Genomic DNA, 18,272 nt, shown 5'->3' on the forward strand with positions numbered 1-18,272 from the left:
TCTAAGCCTAAAAATGGGTGCAATGCTAATTTATATAAGTTTCCTACTGAGATTCTCAGGATGTATCCTGTCTTGAAAGCTGTCACATAAAAGCTACCAAGTTCTTTATCTGAGGATGTGGCTGAATTCAGGGGAAAGCAGAGTTGTGCGTGAGCACCTGGTGTTGACCAACATTAGCAGAGCAGAGCAGCACAGCTATTTTATTTCATAGTAAGAACTGCTATGGTTCCCATTCATTCTCTAACAGTTATATAAGGATGCCTTTGGTATCAGTTAAATTGGGTTTTGTTGATTTTGTTTGTTTGTTTGTTTGTTTGTTTTTGTTTTTTGTTTTTTGTTTTTGTTTTCTTTTCCTGTTAGCTTTATTCCTTAAAGATAAAACCTGATGTTTACAGGAAACTTCAAAGGTGCAAATATCAACAAAAGATATAAGTGAAGAACGCCCCTGAATAAGCAAACTAAAGCATTGTGGTTCTTACCTCTCTATCTCATTCTAAGAAAATTTAAAAGAGTAGGATTAATGCAGGACCTTCAGTTTCAAGAAACTGGATATATTCTTTGGATGCATGTGTCTGAAGGCCAAATTCTGGTTTTTGTACATCAGTCTGATTCATGCTTGAAGATTCACACTTGTAAATTAAATCGGCTTCAGACTAATAATACAACAAAAATAGTCAACTCAATAACATTTCTGAATTTCTACATGCAGGAAAAGGTCCATATTTGTTCACTCAGTACAAACATGTTTACAAACTGAAGAGATTTCAGGGCAGACCACCAAAACTGTGTGTGCAGGAGCACTTGCCTAGTGAGGCAAAGGGAGCTAGACATCCTCAGCCTCAAGAAGAGACCTAGAGGGATCCTAACTGCATCTCCCAGTAGGACACTGACTGAGAAGTCAATGAGGAGATACAGTCAGGCTCTTTACAGCACCGCACATTGGCAAGATGTCATGGTTTTATCATTTTTGATTACTGGTCTTCCACATCATAACATCATGTAGTGCACTGGGAGTTAAAGTGTTAATGCTCCAGTTCCAGGTACCTGTCCGGAAAAGAAGAACTACATTCTCCACAGGGCTTTGTGGTAAGAGAGGACGTAGAACTCCTGGCACTCCTGGATGTAGAACTTACTGGGCTCAGAGCTATCCTATTGTGAATAAGAGGTTGGATTGGTGAGATCTTGAAGTCCTTTTCTATCTAAGAATCCATTCACTTCTATATGTAAACACTTCTTTTTCTTTAATATGGTTGAAAATCCAGGCACAAACTGGTTACAAGTGCTTTTACAGTATCACAATCAATAATACTGAAGTCTATAATCACACACAAACACAAAAAATAAACCTCCTCACAATCCTATAAAAAGATGTTAAAACCAGAACCAATGATGTGTGACTGCAAAATTCATTAGCATTAACTAATAAGACTGTTGATTTCTAGAATTACTTGTGTCAGGAGGTAATGACAAACTTAGTAAGATTACTTGCCAAATGTTATTAAATCTTTTGCAGCTCTTTTCTATCAGTATCAAATATTAGATTAAAACAATATGCAGATGAATTTGAAGAAATTAATTACAAAAATTCTAGACAAATCCCACTGTATAGGTTGTTAAAGTGATTAAAATAACTTTCAGTCTCAGGAATTTAAATAGGAAATAGTGCTATAACCACTATATACTAATTGTTAGTGAAATGTTAACAAATAGTGAAAACTTGGAATTTATATGAATGTGATTTAGAAATGGAGACAGTCTTATATGAAATCAATTTGTCTGAAATGCTATGTCTCTATAAAACATATAATTGAAAACCTAATTAATATTTTATTTTTTTTAGTGTCTTTTTACTATGAATTTCAATCCATCAGTTTGCTGTGCTGAAAATAATAATAATAATAATAATAATAATAATAATAATAATAATAATAATAATAATAATAATAATAAAAATAATGAAAAATGTAGGCAGCTTCTAGAAATTCAGAAATTGCCTATATCTCAGGCATTTCTACATCTGGCTTTCATCCAAATTCCTGAAAGCCACTTAAAGTGTAAATATAGAAACAGAATCATTTAGTGGAAAAGATCAGCCTTGGAAAAGACTCAACAAGTCCACCACTAAACAACACTCCTAAATGCCCCATCCACATATCTCTTAGAATAAACCTCCAAGAATATACCTCCAAGAATGACAACTCCACTACTTCCTTAGGCAATCTATTCTAATGTCTTATCACCCACTGAATGGATAAATTTCTCCAGATATCCAGTCTAAGCTTCCTCTGGCACAACTTGAGGTAACTTCCTCACATCCTGAAGAACTATGATCATCCTAAGAGATAACCATACAACTGAAAAGACAATCATTGAACAGCCTTTAAGACTGAGATCCTCAATGCTTTGAAAATTTGTATTCTCTGTTCACAAAACGTATATAGCTTACAATGTAAAACTTCACATCACTCATTTCTTAAGAAGGGATAAATACAATACCTTCCCCAATATGTAATTGCACTGGAGAGCTACATTTTTCTCCACTACAAATGAGCATCTGTCAAATTAGCACCTGGCAAATTTCAAGCTGGTTTCTGGGAGTCAGTGTTACAGTAGGCTCAACTAGTGATACCGTGACCAGGTTTGAAACTAAGCTTCATACTCACCCTATGAAAATCAGGCATATTTAGACTTCATGAAAATCTAACAGTCGTCTTTAGAAACACTGGAGACTGAATAAATTGACAAGCTGACCCACTGTTGTTTTCCTGAACATGCTGGATTCTCAAAATATGACAAAAATTAGGGTTGAGGCCTTTGTACCCCACTCCACTTTGCATTAGTTAGATTTTCTTCTCCGCACTTATCTTAGTTGATGTAGACACAGTTCCCAGGTAAAATCTATATTCATCACTATCTGAGCAACAGTTATTCCACTTCTAGCCAAGAGAGGGATAGTCTGGATGCCTTTGACTGGATATAAACTGCAAACAAACAAACAAACAAACAAAAAAACCAACCTTGTTAGATTGGGGGAAATAAAATATCCCTAAGGAATGTGTACTACCAGGGGGCCAGATTCACTAAGGAAAATTCTGAGCCAGATGCAGCAGAGCAGTAACCCAGATGCCGAGTATCAATTTTCAAACACATATAATGCTCAATAACGCAAAGTATTATTTTATTTGCCCTGAATACATTATCATTACCATTAGAAATCAATTCAGTAAATACCTTTCTTCACCCGTAGATTTGAGTGAGTAGAATTTCTGGAATCTACCCAAACAGGTCACAGTGAACAGGATAATGTGGCAATCTGTTATCATTAGCTCTGTTGGAAAGGTTCTGAAGACAGTAGAGAGAATTAAATGACCTGGAAAACTCAGTCTATGGAAAAGTCTATTGTACTCATCTCCGTTATTTCCACCTCTATGCATCACTGGAACAATGGAACAACATGATTTTCAGTGGTGACAAAGATAAAGGTCATTTTCCTGTTTTTCTTTTATCCAGCACAATCCATTTAAGGTTTGTTAAATTCCAGACATACAGAAAGTAACTTATTCATGTCAGATCTTTACACTAACTCAAGATGTTAATCTTTTGAAATCTTCACATTTGGAAGACAATGTGGAGTTGTGTTTTTGTAAAGAACTGTTACTTTTTTCCTAACCATCAGTACTAGAACTGTCAGAATTTCTAAAATGACCGTGTACCAAAAATTCTATATAGTTCATTTTAGCAACTGTTTTTTCTAATAGCTGTTTTTTATTGTTGTTGTTGCTGTTGTTTGTTTGTTTTTGTTGTTTGTTCATTTTTTTCCCCTTTAGGTAAAATCTGAAACAAAAAGCAGTTCTAAAAAGATGTATTAAATGTAATCATTATGCCCAGGCCAACATGGTAAAGATAGATACAATGAAACGACTGACAGTGTACTGAAATTTATGCATCAGAGAGGTTTTTATTAAATTTTATGTAAGCTTTGCTTCTGTTCTAAATAAATTATTAGCTTAAAATGAAGAAGTGAACTTTGAAATGTACCAGCTATTCTGATTTAACACAATTGTGCATACAGCCATTATTCCTTGGAAATTTAAGAATGCTAAGTCCATAGAAAAGAAAGAACAGAAACAGGTCAAGTAGCATAATTTTAGGCAAAAGCTTGGAAATCTTGTGTATTTAAGGAAAGAAGACATGAGAGCATTCTTGTAGCTAAGAGCTACATGAAAATTCAAGTGACCGTAGTCAAGGGAATAAAATGTTTTCCCTAAATTACTTTTAGGGAGCTCTTTCTAGTCCATACTGAGTACTTGCTGAGTGTCTGAGGCAGCAAAGACACCATTTAAGGGCATGCTCGTCCCTGGTAAATAAAAAACTCAAATTTAGGCACAAAGTTGTTACAAATCATCTTCCATCTTCATAGAAGTGGAACAAAATGCAGCATGATTTGTGTTTATCCCATTTAGATTACTTCTTGTCCTAGTTTCAGCTGCAACATAATTACTTTTCTTCCTAGCAGTTGGTATGGTGCTTGTTTTGGATTTAAGATGAAAATAATGTTGATAACACATTGATCTTTTGGTGGCTGCAAACTACTATTTCATTTGCACAGAATCAGTTATTTTCCTACTTTTTCTACTGCCTTGCCAGCAAGAAGCTGGTTGTGCACAGGAAGCTGGGAGAGAACAGAACTGGGATACTGACCCAAAGTAGCCAAAGGGATAATTCGTACTGCATGTTGTCATACCGAATGATAAAAACGGAAGACTTTGGGGAAGCAAATATTGCTCAGGGACAGATTGGTCGTTGGTCAGCAGGTCTTACAATCACATGCTTTTTTATTCTTTGTTCTTTGTTTTGCTGCTTCCCCCACTTCCCCCCCACCAATTTATTTATTTATTTATTTATTTATTTTTTACTAAATTGGCCTTATCTCAACCAAGGAGTACCTGCATTTTAGCAAGCAATTTTCTTGCTCATCGCACTGGAGGGTTGGCAGTGAACAAATGGTTGTGCAAATTTAGCTCCGTATCAGGTTAAAACACAAGCTGGGTCTTTTTGTTTGTTTGTTTGTTTACATAAGCACACTTGAAGATAGCATTTCTTAGAAATGAACTACATGAATTTAATAAGCAGACACACGACTCAGAGAAGCAGAAGATGAAGTTAACATCATGCACAAAATCTGGCAGGCCAGAAGGTGGTTATGCCATATGATTTTATAGATTTACATAGAGAAAAATATCTAAGGAAATGATCGTGACATATTTGCCTATGTCAGACAATCAAAAGCCTCCACTCTAAATCATAGAATCCTAGAATTCTCAGACTTTAAAGGGGCCGTTAAGGTCATCTAGTCCAACTCACCTGCAAAGAACAGGGACTCCGACATTTAGATCAGGGTGCTCAGAGCCTGGTCAAGCCTGGCCTTGAAAGACTCCAGTGATGGAGCATCCACCACATTTCTGGACAACCTGTTCCAGTGCCTCACCACCCTTACATTTTTCCTTACATTCAACCTAAATCTCCCCTCTTTGAGTTTGAAACCATTTCCCCTTGTTCTAACATCTGCTAAAAAGTCTGTCCTCTTCTTTCCTTTAGCTCCCATTTAGATACTGAAAACCTGGGAGCCTTCTCTTCCCCGGGCTGAACAGCTGGGGCTTATCCATGTAGGAAAGATAATGCTTAGATACTTATAGAATTCTGAAAGAGAATATGCAGCATATAGCTATTATTTTGATAAACAGAAATCTTCAAGAAGATAAATTCTCAAATAATATTATGATTTAAATTTATCTCCATTGCTCTTTGAACAGAAAGAGAACAGAGTTTTTCATTTACATATTTAGAAAAACTCTACCCTCTTCTCCTGCTATAATTGCTTTGTCCTTATGGAAAGTATTGACACTTAGATTCCAGAATGACTACTTTACATGAACTCAGAGCAAACCCACTTTTTAATGTAAACATTATTCTTCAATAAATCAGCTATTTTAATAAGGATTATCCAGAGAAAGTAAGTGAAAATTCACCTGTTAGTCTTTCCTATCATTTCAGTGGTTGCAATAAGCTGTCAAGGGCAGGAAAATGACTTAAATTTTTGCTGCATTTAAAATGACACTCTGAATCTACTCACATCAAGTTCATCAGTTCTAATTCAGTTATGTCTGGTTGGACTGCACTGTCTCATTTAGTCTTCTGATATGATTCTCAATTAGTTGTGTAGGCAGGTAAAATGATGACATCCAACAGTGAACTATGTATTTCCAAATATGTTTGCACAGCCACACATCACACTTTAGCAGGCTTTTTATGTTGACCTATTAATAAACCACAGTTTGAGGTTGAGAATAAAGACTCAACTTAAAAATTAATTAGAGGCATTCTGAACTACATGATCGTAAGTCATTCAGCTATTACATAATAAAGCACAGCTGCTAACACATAACTGCTGAGGTTTACTCCATCTTATTTCCTTCTACAGCTGTATTCATGGTAACTTTAAACTAAATATCCATTATTCATCTGGAAAATGAACATTAGATTTAGAAGTCTCATACCTGCATCTAGTTTGCGTCACAATAGGCTCTTAATGAGCACACCAGATTTCACTCTGACTTGTTACATTAATATATATTTTTATTTATTTCCATATGCTAGTAAAACGTGCTGAGCAACACAAAACACTAAAGATTATTTAGGAACAAACTTTATCTAGCTAACAGGTTAATTAGTCTTGATCTTAATTTTACCTTCATGAGAAATTTTACCTTCATGAGAACTTGCCTATTAATTCAGACTCTGATAAAAAAAAACACAAAACACTGTATTCTTGAACCAGACCAAGTCACATTGAATTACATGGAGATTAAAAAAGCAATATAAACTTAGTATCTAATTCTTATTTCCAGAATTTGCCAGGGCGAGTTAATTAAGCATGAGGTAAAGATTATTTTTTAAAAGCTGTTAATTTCTCTCAGGTTCAGAGAATACTGCAGTTACTATTATAAAACATTTACAAGGGTTGGTAAACTCATTCAGGAAAGAACCTTCTACGAAACTATCTATGGTGGGAAGCAGATGACTGTTATCCATAAAACTGATTTATTTATTTTTTTATTTATTAATCTGATTTCCAACAGTAAGCTTATTCAAGTTGAATTGTTGGCAAGAGCTTCTATGATTTATCTTTATTTCATAAATCAGTAAGTGCAAGCCATAAAGTTCATAAGCATATTCCAAAAGTAGTTTAGTTTAAATATCCACTACCTTAGCTTTCCTGTTGTGTGTACAGATGTTGTCCTTTTTAACAAAGATTATCTTCACAGAATGGTTCTTGTATGGGTGTGCTGTGATGATGCTCAGGAGATGAAGTGAATCAGAAACTGTTTGGGTGCCTTTTCAGTAATCTGTGGGATAAAAAACAAAGCAAACAAACAAAAAGCATACAAATATATTAGTTTCCTATATTTACAGCCTTGAATCCTAAATTCACCTTATATGTAGAGATCTATTCCTTTAACTATTATGCTTCATTCCATATATGCTGCATATGGCAGTACTGTTTGGGTCTTTGTTCAAGACCAGATTGAATGTGGCCCTGAGCACCCTGATTGAGTGGGCAGCAACCCTACCCATCACAGGTAGGTTATCCTTAAGGTCCGTTACAACTCTATAATTCCAATATATGATTCCAGTATACATGATTCTCTACTTCCAATTCTATGATTCCATTATATGAATTAAATCTGATACACTTTGTTGTGTTTTTTTTTTTTTTTTCTTTTCCTTATCTTTTTTTTCTGAATGGATATGGGATTTGAAAGTGTTTTGATTCATGTTGTTATGAAGCAAATAATAATTCCTTTTCTCTAACCTCCTCTTCACACCCCCAGGAAAACAAGCACACAAACAGAACAATGTTAATGAAGCTCTCTTTATGGCAACTAAGCTTGTGAATGGTATGGAGCTCATGTCTTAGAAGGAATGTCTGAGGAAACTGTGATTATTTAGTTTGAAGGAGGCTCATGGAAGAACTCCTTTCTCTTTACATTAATTTGAAAAGAGGTTGTAGTCAGGTGGATGTTAATCTACTCTCCCAGGTAAATAGCAATGGGACAAAGGTAATGGCCTCAACTTGCACCAGGGGAGATTCAAATTGGATATTAGGAAAAATTCTCTGAAAGAGAGGCCAAGCATTGGAATAGGCTGCCCAAGGAAGTAGTTGATTCACTGTCCCTGAAGGTATTAAAAAAATATGTAGATGTGGCACTGTGTGATGGTGGCTAGTAGTCAGGGTAGTGAGGGCTGATGGTTAGAGAAGATGACCATGCTGGCCTTTTCCAGCCTTAATGATTCTATGATTCTATAATTCTCTGGTTTGCTATCCTATAAACAAAGAGTAGCATTCAGAAGAAAGAGAAACTTTACATGTTTACTGTGTCACTCATGACATAATGAAAAGGACTAAAAATATTTTTTGTTTGAATTTTAAATAATCTCATGAGCATTTTTCTAAAGATGATTTTCCATATTATTGATAAGTAGCCTTTTACAGATGCAATTAAAACTATTGTTAATCTATTTGTTTTCAAACGAGTCATTTGAAATAATACTATGGGTATGTGTCACCATTAACTTTATCCTCCTAAAAAACCACAGCATAATACTTCCTTAAACTAATTCTTGTTTGAATTATTTTTTTCTACCCCTATAGCCAGCCATTAAGTCAAATTGGCAACACTAGAGAAAACACAACTGAAGTGAATTTGAACAATTGTTAGCATCTTCAATTACAAAAGAAAACGAAAACATCACACTGTTGTGACAGCATGTGAGCTCTTTTTTTTTTTTTTCTCCAGCAGACTTTACTAACTAAATAGCAAATGCAGCAAAATCATCTCAAACAAGTTCTTTTTTGTTTGTTTGCTTTTTTTTGTTTTGTTTTTGTTTTGTTTTTGTTTTGTTTTTGTTTTTTGTTTAATCCCGTTTTTCTTGTGACCCGGCTTTCTCAACACGTTATTGTGATGAAAGAAGCCACAAGAATGATTTCTTGTTCCAGTTATTCTCTACATAAGCCTTTTTCCTGGGAATATTTCAGCAGCTGGGAGTTATATCTAATAAATAATACTTGCCTAATAAAAAATAAATAAATAAATAAATAAATGAAACATGACAGGCATTTCAATTACCTTTTTTAGTCATAGATGTCTATGTTAATGTTGTGTACCACATTATATGCCTAAAGTTCTTCTACCAAAGACAATGTGGTAGATGTAACTACCAATTTCATAGACAATGTGATTGGGAATTATAAAAAATTTCCTCAATCCATCAGCCTTGAAGTCTGGACTGAAAAAATTACCTATATATTCCATCTCACTGGACACTGAGTTCAAATTTGAATATTGTATTGCATATTAAAATAATAAATAATATTACAAAGGAGGATGCTTTTCTCATTAACTTTTTGTGGACCATCCGAGCAGTTCAGAATTTACCTAAGTGATATAACAGCTGAATCCCATACTACTTGAAGGATTCAAAGACAAGCCTGCAGTCCAATAACCATATATATTTGTTAGGTAGGACGAAGGCTGCTCACACTTCTGTGATGCTCACCGTGTAGAAAATAGTCAAGGTTTTGTAGTATTTTAGTCACTGTACACTACGTAGTAAACTCAGATGAAGCATTCACTTGAAAACCAGTGACAAATTAGTAAGGTGTGCGCATGCAGGCAAACATATAAAAATGCCTCTAACAGTCTTTGATGCAGAGGAAGAAGTAATTGAGTCTTTTTGGAGGGCCCAGTTTGGAGAGAACTAGTCGTACTCCTAAAGCCACACTTTGCATCCTGGTGAAGTTAGAAAACTGCACTTAGCAATATAAAACAGGTAGATATCAAGAGAGTATGCAGGGCAATTTCAACTTATTCCTTCTAATAGTGTTCTTTTCTTACTTTTTTTGTTTAAAGCATTAATATGGACTAATAAGAAATCCTCAATGATAGAGTTGAGGTTGTTTGTTTGTTTGTTTGTTTGTTTGTTTTCCCCATAAAAATTAACTGCACATAATAATTACACACTCTCACAATACCTTTTGGAACTAATTCCTACATTTTACTAATCTGATTAATCATTTGCTTGCATGTTTTACAGCAGGACATTCGGAAGGAAGATATTATCATTAAGAATCATGTCATCCTGTGGTGCTAGGGATGCATATCCATATATGTATTAATGTGTATGTTGGTGGTTGCTTTTATTTTTAAAGGAGTGTAGAAATAAAGACAGACATTCCCTGTCAAAATAATGCTAAATCTCTTATTTTAGGTACAATTTGTACTTTTGTTTTCTTGAGTTTCATTCCCTTACATAAACTACATTGGTATATATCCAGCATCTGTGTGTACGTGTATGGTATACACTTTTATTATGTATTTATGCACAGCTATATACCTAGCTATTAATATTTTTCACTTTTAGACTGATTTAGGCTGACAAAAAAAAAAAAAAAACAGGAATAATTCATCTATTTTGAATTTTAAAATAATAAATCTGTGTATATTATTTTTAGATTTGAACTGAATGCCACAAAAATTGTTGTACGAAAAAAGGTTGAACAATGACAGAAAAGTATGATGCATTAAAAGGAAAAGAAAAATGACCACAATTTATTCAAACTTCTTGTTAGATATAAACATCTTCACATCACTGAATTACACAAAAGGTGGGCTGGTCATTAGGTTTCAGTAACTCGAAGAAACTATAAATCACAGCTTTTAGTTTTACAGCCCATTACACTCAAAGGTCTCAAACCCTTCTTTGGCTATTTGCAATCCTTAGAGTACGCCAGCTGCAGAGTTTTATACTTTCCCACATTCTGTGACTAATAGATGCTATGCTGTAGAATGAACAGGAAATTAGAGCAGAAGAGAGGTGTAGAATCAGTATCCACAGAAAGGTTATGCAGGAAGGCCATGAAGAATAGCTCACTGTAGGGATGTGCAGTCTGCCAGTGAACCTCGGACAAGACAGATTACATGCCTTTTAATGCCCATTTAAGAATCAGTGAATTTTTATATGTTACAAAGGGGAAGCAGTGATAAATTTATTATATACTGTTAGAAGGGCAAGGTAGGAGAGGGAAATGGGGAAGTAAAAGGTTTAGGGAGACATTTGATTGAGACTTGCTGTAGTTAGCTAGAAAAAAGAGCTACAGTTCTAGTTAGTGCACTGAAAATAGCACAGTTTTTTTCCTGCTTTATGTCTTCTCACAGGAAAGTGATTCCTTCCTACAGTTCCATTCCACACATAAGCAAAATACACCTCTTTTTTTTGTAGCATGTTCTGATGACTGACTTGCCCTTTTCCCTCTATTAAACAAATTTACTGCTTCTGAGGCAGCACTGTTCAAAAAAATAGTTAACTTTTTCTCACCTGCCTATTCAGTAATTTCACTTTGCTTCTGGAAGTAGTTAAATTAAATCTTCCTCCCACTTCACTTAGCCTCTTTCCTATTGAGTCAAGTGAGCCTGCAGATACTGGCTAATTTGAAAACATGTCAGGGCAACATCAGCTATGTATAAGAAAGAAGCCTCTCTTAGAAATACAAACCCTCCACACCATGCTAGAGGAAACTCCAGGAACAATCATAGAATCACAGAATCATAGAATCACAAGTTTGGAAAGGACCTACAAGACCATCTAGTCCAACCATCCTCCCATCACCATTGCTACCACAAGCTACTAAACTATATCTTGGAGCTCTTCATCCAGACGCCTCTAGAACACTGCCAGGGATGGCAACTTCACCACCTCCCTGGGTAGCCGTTCCAGTGCCTGACCACTTTCTGTGAGAAAAAGTTTTTCCTTATGTCTAATCTAAACCTCCTCTGGTGCAACTTGCAGCTATTTCTAATTAATTAGACAGTCAAAGCAGGCTTCACTGTGTCTGAACTACAAGTTAGAAATGATCCATATCCTCATTCAAGCTGCTTTACCAGGCTACCTCTGTGGCCTCTGGGATTCCTTATATTCTAGGCTGCATTGAAAAATAGACTAAAAAAAAAAAAAAAAAGCAGTTCCATCGAGAATCAAGAGACTGCCTTCTTAGTGCAGATTCCACTATTCCCCTTAGAAACTAAAAGCCAAATCCTGCAGTGGTTAGAATTTGTCACCTACAGGCACAAGTCAAACAAGTGAAAGGGGATAGTAGATTTCACATTCTGAGCAGCAGACTATGATCCTCAGAGTGATTTTTAGTCTAATTGCTGTAGTTAAAAGACTCAGTATGCAGGAATATTTTTTTAAAAGGTAATAGGCTATTGTTAAACTGCTCTCTATTATTTTTGAAAGGTCCTGGAAAACTGGAGAGGTGTATGAAGGCTAGAGGATAGCCAGTGTCACTTTTGTCTTCAAAAAGTGCAAGAAGGAGAATCCAGAAAACTACAGGCCAATCAGCCTTACCTCTATCCCTAGAAAGGTGGTGAAACAAGTTGTACTAGATGTCTTCTGATAGCGTTTAGAAGAGAAGAAGGTTCTACTATCAGGAGTAGTCAACATGGATTGAAACCAAAGGGAATTCATGCTTGACCAAAATGACAGCCTTCTGTAGTATCATCACTGGCTGAGTAAATGTGGGGAGAGTAGTGGATGTTGTGTGCCTTTACTTCAGCAAGGTATTTGACACTACCATCTCCCAGAATATCCTTGCTATGAACTTAGAAAATGTGGGATAGATGAGTGAGGTGAACTGAGAACTGTTTGACTGGCAGAACTCAGAGTGTTGTCATCAGTGGTGCAGAATCTGATTGGAGGCCTGTAACTAGCAGTGTTCCCCGGGGATTGTTTCTGAGTCCAGTCCTGTTCAACACCTTAATCAACGACCTGTATGAACAGATAGAGTTCACCCCCAGCAAACTGCTGATGATTTAAAGCTGGGAGAATTGTCTGACACATCTGAAGGCTGTGCTGCCATTCAATAAGACCTGGAAGGACAGGAGAGCTGAGCAAGGAGGAACCTGATGAGGTTCAAGAGCAAGTGCAGAGTCCTGCACCTGGAGAGGAATAAACGCATGCATCAGTACAGGTCAAGGGCTGATCTGCAGGAGATGTGTGGAGAAGTGGAGAGGGACCTGGGTGTACTGGTGGACAACAGGTTGGCCATGGGCAGCCATGTGCCCTTGTGGACAAGAAGACTATAGCAACAGATTCATCACTATATTTACAGGATGTCTTGATATCTACAAGCCATGTAAATTTTGCCTCTTCTTTCAGTGTCTACCAGATATTTCTTACTAATGCAGTGTCACACACTCAGATCCCAAAAAATTTATCTGTCCAGTGGGCAAATGTTTGCAGACAAGGACAACATTTCTGCAACTTGCTACCAAAGATGTTACCTGAAACTGCTACTGCTGTCACTGTCAGTAAAACAATACCTTTTGGAGACCAGCACACTGTCATTGCTGGTTGCCAGTGTAAGTAATCATACCATGATGAGCTCCTCTGAGCACAACTTCTTTTATATCTATTTGCTTGGATATGTTTAATTGTGGAAAAATAATTTCTTTTAACTCTATTTAACAGGAGCCTTTCTTTCACCTTTGTAACCACAGATGATTTTTCACAGATGTATGTCACTTCTTTTAAGGAAGAAAGATAGGTTTATAACTAATTAACTTTTTGTTTCAACTCATAAGGTACCCAACAGCATGAATTAGTGTGCAGTGACTGACTAAATTCTGTTTATCAAAAGTCCTGGCAAAGCGCCACAGTCTAATAAACTGAGTCTAAGTTTCAGCTGGATTACTTCCATCTGTTCTTCTTTGAAATGTTTCCAGTACATGTAATTTAATAATACTAATATGACTGAGTAAATGGCTTGTTCTATAACACAAGCAACCCTGAAAAGTTTTGCAAAAATTTGCAATCAGCAGACCTTGTGAGAGCTATTATTTTCTATTTGCAGATAGGGGAATCAAGGAACAGTAATATTCAAGGCAACATTAAAAATATATGCTTGAAATCACCTGGGGTTTGAAGATGCTGACTTTGAAACACTTTAATGCTATCCTGATTTTTGAGTATGTGAAACACCTGTCACTGTCACTGTTTTTAAATGCTGTTCTCTGCTTTGAGCACTATCGAAAGAAAATTCTGCAGTAGGTAAAAAATTGAAGACACCCAAACTTTGTGCAGGTGCCTGTAAATTTGCACCTCCTAAGTAATTTGCACAAAGTCAAACACTGAGTCACTGTATAAACATTACAATAAATTAAGACTCCTGCTTGTCACTACACTTTACTTTGGGAACGTGCTGCTTCTCAGGTAGCAGAGTTCCTTCAGTTAGAGGAGAGTGGTCTATTAAAGCTGAAAGGAAAATAGCATTGCTTAGTAAGCCACTACAAGAGAATGGGCAGTGCAGGAGTAAAGATCAGACAATCCGCAGTCCTTGTAACGAACAAGGGACAAAAAGGAGCTGAAGTGCCCACTGCTCTAGTGGAAGTTTCTGAGCAGTAGCACTGTAACTGAAGGGGGAAGAAAGTTTCACTGGTGCTGTCCGCTGTGACTTTGTTATGTCATTTATAGCACATTCTCTTGAAGTCATCATGTGAGTCAAGTACACTGTGTATTGCCATGCAGTTGCTACAGTTTTGTGAAAATTAAATTGAGTAAATGAGATAAAAATCAGAGATAAATGTTAATACCAGTCGCTTAAAAAATTGAGGAAGATCAAGAGAGTAAATGTCTTTCTTTATTAACTGAGGGCTCTGGGAGCAGATTCATGCTTTGAATGCTTTAAGCACAGCAAAATTCCTTCCTAAAAATACTATTTTAATTAAAGTTGTTTTGAAATTGTGATAGACAAAATGTGCTGGTTGGACCAGATCCTAGATTTAAAAATACTGGAGGATGAATGCCAAAGATACTATTTTAAAAAGAATGTTACTGCAACACACATTAATATCTGCACTCAAATAAATCCCACATAGACTGCAGATAGTGCAACTGTCTGTCTCAGAGATCTCCTTACATCTTTCTTTCTCCTCCTGCGTGGTGTCCTAAACATCTTCCTGTTCTCCATTACCTTTCCCTAGCTGCTGTCCATTAACCTTAGAAGTTCACCTGTGATTGAACCTGAAGTAAAATAGAGGGAATACTGCTACATCTGCAAATACTTTATAAAGTCAGATGAAAATCCTGGCCCTGCTAAGCAAATACTAGTTTTTCTGTATGTTTGTCAGAACCACCATTGCATATAGCTAAATTCCCTAGGCTATTTGGGCAATGTAACATGTAATTTTCACATTTTTCCTTTTTTTGTTTGTTTCAAATTTCTTATCAGTGTCTCTGGGCAAACTTCTCTATGTGTCACTGCTGTAACAAAGGTTGGACCAGGTGGTCATAGAAATCTATGTCAGAGAAGTCACTTCTAGCCTCAACCATTCTGTGATTCTCTGATTATCTATTTAGAAATTGTCTGTTCTTCGTTTTTATATTCAAATCAATACATTCACAAAATCACAAAATGAGAGAATTGTGGATTCATAGAATGCCCTGAGTTGGATGGAACCCATAAGAATAATCTAGTCCAACTCCTAGCTCTGCATAAAACTATAAAAAATTTCAATCGTATTCCAGGAATCTTCTCTCCTCCTAACTGAACAACTCCACCTCTTTCAGTATTTATTCAGCAGAAGAGGTGCTCCATCCCTCTAATCATCCTGGTAGCCCTTTTCTGAACCCATTCTAACTGTTCTTTTGCTTGGAAGGCCCAAGGGTGAAAAGAATAGTACTCTAGCTCATTTCTCAGGAGAGAAAAATAAAGAGGGAGAATCACTTGTCTCAGTTTCATAGCTACATCTCATTTGATGTGACCTCAGATATGACTGGCTTATATTAAAAGCACACTGTAAAACAGACAGAAAAGGAGGATGGCCAGGCTATTTATGTATATCAAAACTGTGCTAGTGTTTTGAATAAAAATGTGTTTACCCTGCTTTTTTCTTCCCTTTTGTGTTTCCCTGTGCCTTCCATTTTCCCCTTCTTTTCTCCTCTCCCTTGGCAGGGGCCTCCTTGTGATTGATTGAGATTTCCCAGGGAAGAGAATTATTTCCTGAGTAGCTGAGCTGCTAACATGGGACACTATATCATGTTTAACAATTATCATCAATATTTATAACACTTTTATGTACAAGTTGAGTCACCCTCACAGACAAAAATGAAACCTACAGTAGATTCATTAAAGCAACAGCAGCAGAATATCTTCTTAAAATCTGAGTTGAACCGTTTTTGAAAGGTTTTGACTCTTTTGCTGATTTCTTATTTTTGAATTACACTCACTGGCTTTTTACAGTGTCATCCTATTACCCTGGAAACATGAAAATATGTTTTTCCAAATGTTTATTTTGACTTTGATAAGGAAAGAGCAGTAAGTAAGATTGGATTTTGAATCTGATTACAGGAAAAAAATATAACATTTCAAGGAAATTTCAAGGAAATAATTTGTTGTGCAAACAGCATAGAAAATACTGTAGAAAGAGCAGACTTATCAATGATTTAAAGAATTCAGAGTTGCAACAATTAATACATTCCTACAACTAAATATTTGCATTATATCACATTAGCAAATTAGTTTCCAGCGCATTATTTTCCTTAAATTCTTTATTTTAAAATATTGTTCCATTACCATTACACAGGATAAGGACATAATTTTTTTTTTCTTGTGTAAGTGAAAAAGTGAGTTACTAGGTTATGGCAAATGAAAATGATTTCAATTTCTGTTGACTACATGAAATAACACAGTTACAAAGTGAACAGGTGGAGAAATTTGCTTCTGAATTTGCTTACGAAGATGTAGAAGTAAAAGGTTCCTACAGGTATTTCTCAATGGAACGTTATTACTAGTAAACAGGAAAAGAATGTCCATGTTATTGAGAACATATTGCATCTAACAGAACAGTTCTATCTCCCCAACGCTCTTCTTATTTATTTATTTATTTATTCGAGTAAAATCATTATTTAAATAGATGTGGCGTATATTATCACAATAAAAATACATTTTTATATGAAATTCTATGATTTCAAGAATAAATGCATATGCCATGGTGCCATGTAGGTTTCAAGGTAGTTTACAATATCAGTGGAACAAATAGATGAATTATCCTGGATGACCTTTTTAATTCCTTCAAAATATATTTTACTTATGGGTTTTACTTAGGGGTTTTAGCAAATAGCAGCAATATAATGTACGCCTATGAAATTAAGTGGTTAAGAATCTTAAATACATTTTAAAAAATGAATTGATTTTTGTATTCTGGCAAAAGCAATCTAAAATTTTACTGGTCTTTCCTATTAATTCTAGCTGATTTAACATAGTTTTACTAGACTAGAGTCAAAGCAGTAGAAGGACTGTCTTTCAATGGCAGTAATTCTTGGATGAAGGTATAATTTATTCAAAATTATGCCCATGAACCTGTATTAAGTTACCTTTGTGATGTGTGAAGAATTTTCCTTTTTCCTCAACTTATTGTACTTATATGATTGGAATGTAGATTACATCAAATTTTAGCATAGGTAAGTACTGGGGATAAAACTAAAAAACACTAGATTCAGGCCAGGCATTCCAGTTCTAATTTGAAAGCAAACCTTTTTTTGTCTTGTGAATTTCATTGATCTTCTTTCATTCTGTCAATGTCCACATCAAATTCTCTGAATTCATAACATTTCTCATTTCTTAGGTTCATTGTAGTAAGAGATAATGCAGATAGTAGTATATTTTCTTTACATATAAATATACACCATATATCTGTAATCTTTTTTTTTCTCTTTCAGAATGTTCTAAGATTGATTTTTAAAAGATATTTATTTTAATGAATAAACAACTAAGAAAAAGAGATGAAATTTTATATTATTATATAAGCTTAACAAAATATTATATCTAGATAGGAAATCTTAACATTATTCTCAGTTTATTGCTTTTCAAGTTTTTATTTCTTCAACAATTTTTGAAAGTCAAAGGAGAAGTGAAAGAAATTAAAATATCTCAAAATTTGACCCTTCCATAACATCCAGGGTAGGTTAACTTTGAGTTACTCTTTTTTTGACATTAACTGAGTTGGAGAGCGGTTTGTAATATGTGCTTTGTGGTTGCTTTAATTTTTAATTAATTAATTAATTAATTAATTAATTTACTAACTAGCATTCTCAAAACACTTCACAAAAATAATGGGGATAAACATACAAAAATTTATTTTCCAATTAGTCAAAAC

General features: G+C 35.2%; 1 protein-coding gene across 6 annotated transcripts in view; it reads right to left on the reverse strand.

Moving 5' to 3' along the window:
* CNTN5 (contactin 5) overlaps positions 1-18,272 on the reverse strand; it is a 544,426-nt gene that overhangs the window by 367,189 nt on the left and 158,965 nt on the right. For 5 of the 6 annotated variants that reach the window (XR_004305984.1, XM_032442190.1, XM_015852279.2 and 2 more), the window contains one exon: positions 7,267-7,406. The exons of the other annotated variant lie outside the window; for it this stretch is intronic. The gene's annotated coding sequence lies outside the window, so the exon portion shown is untranslated. The remainder of the gene's footprint in view (positions 1-7,266; positions 7,407-18,272) is intronic. 6 annotated transcript variants of the gene reach the window in all.

The sequence above is a fragment of the Coturnix japonica genome, chromosome 1 (genome assembly GCF_001577835.2).
Source record: "Coturnix japonica isolate 7356 chromosome 1, Coturnix japonica 2.1, whole genome shotgun sequence".
NCBI lineage: Eukaryota > Metazoa > Chordata > Aves > Galliformes > Phasianidae > Coturnix > Coturnix japonica.